General features: G+C 47.9%; 1 protein-coding gene across 1 annotated transcript in view; it reads left to right on the forward strand.

Moving 5' to 3' along the window:
• LOC103802815 (microtubule-associated protein 4-like) overlaps window positions 1–926 on the forward strand; it is a gene marked incomplete at its 3' end in the record, with an annotated part of 108,007 nt that overhangs the window by 9,528 nt on the left and 97,553 nt on the right. The gene's annotated exons all lie outside the window — the stretch shown is intronic.

A 926-nucleotide genomic window follows, 5' to 3' on the forward strand; every position in this document is an offset into this window, starting at 1 on the left:
AGATCTCATTGAAGACCTGTTACTCCTTGTGTACCTTCTGGCAGCTGTGACACAGTGTTGTATAAACCATCCCGTGACCCTGAGCTCTCCTTGCCTGAACTGCTCAGTGAATTCAGGCACTGGCAGTACTTCTCCCAGTTACTAGTTAAGACCATTCTACTGTTCCAGTAAACACCAGACCTTGTAAAGCCTGGCAGCAGGAGGAGCTGCTGTGTGTAACTGCTGAGAAGCAGGTCGAGGGATGCCTGCAGTATTTTCAGCTCCTTGAGGAGGATGTAGGTGTATGTTTTTCTATAAGCTGTCTGGCAAGTTCATGTTGAATTTTCGTAAAACACCAGGATGAGCCACTGATGTAGCTGGAAAGACTTTTCCTTTTGCTGCGCTGAGGGTTGGATTAAGCCCTGAAGTGCTGTGTCTAAAGGACACTAGTAAAGGAGCTTTGTTATAAAACTGAAGCTCAAGGAAGGGACAGCAGCAGCTTCAGGTGACTGGATGTGTGTCTCTTTGGGAGTGATATTTTATTATTTATTTACAGGATGTTTTAAGCCATTACCTGAGTGTTTCTTCACAGTAAGCAGAACTGATGGCCTGGGGACCTAAACTGCTGTCAGAGCTTGTGCTGCTTCTTACGCTTAACTAAAGCCATTCAGTGTGTTAAGTCATAGAATCATAGAATGGTTTGGGTTGGAAGGGACCTTAAGGATCATCCAGTCCCACCCCCTGCCATGGACACTAGACCAGGTTGCTCCAAGCCCCGTCCAACCTGGCCTGGAATACTTCCAGGGATGGGGCAGCCGCAGCTTCTCCGAGCAACCTGTGCCAGTGCCTCATTGCCCTCACAGCCAAGAATTCTTTCCCAATCTTCCATCTATCCCTGCTATCTCAGTGGGAAGCCATTCTCCCTTGTTCTATCCCTCCAGGCCCTA

The sequence above is a fragment of the Acanthisitta chloris genome, unplaced genomic scaffold, assembly GCF_000695815.1.
Source record: "Acanthisitta chloris isolate BGI_N310 unplaced genomic scaffold, ASM69581v1 scaffold12285, whole genome shotgun sequence".
In the NCBI taxonomy this organism is placed as follows: domain Eukaryota; kingdom Metazoa; phylum Chordata; class Aves; order Passeriformes; family Acanthisittidae; genus Acanthisitta; species Acanthisitta chloris.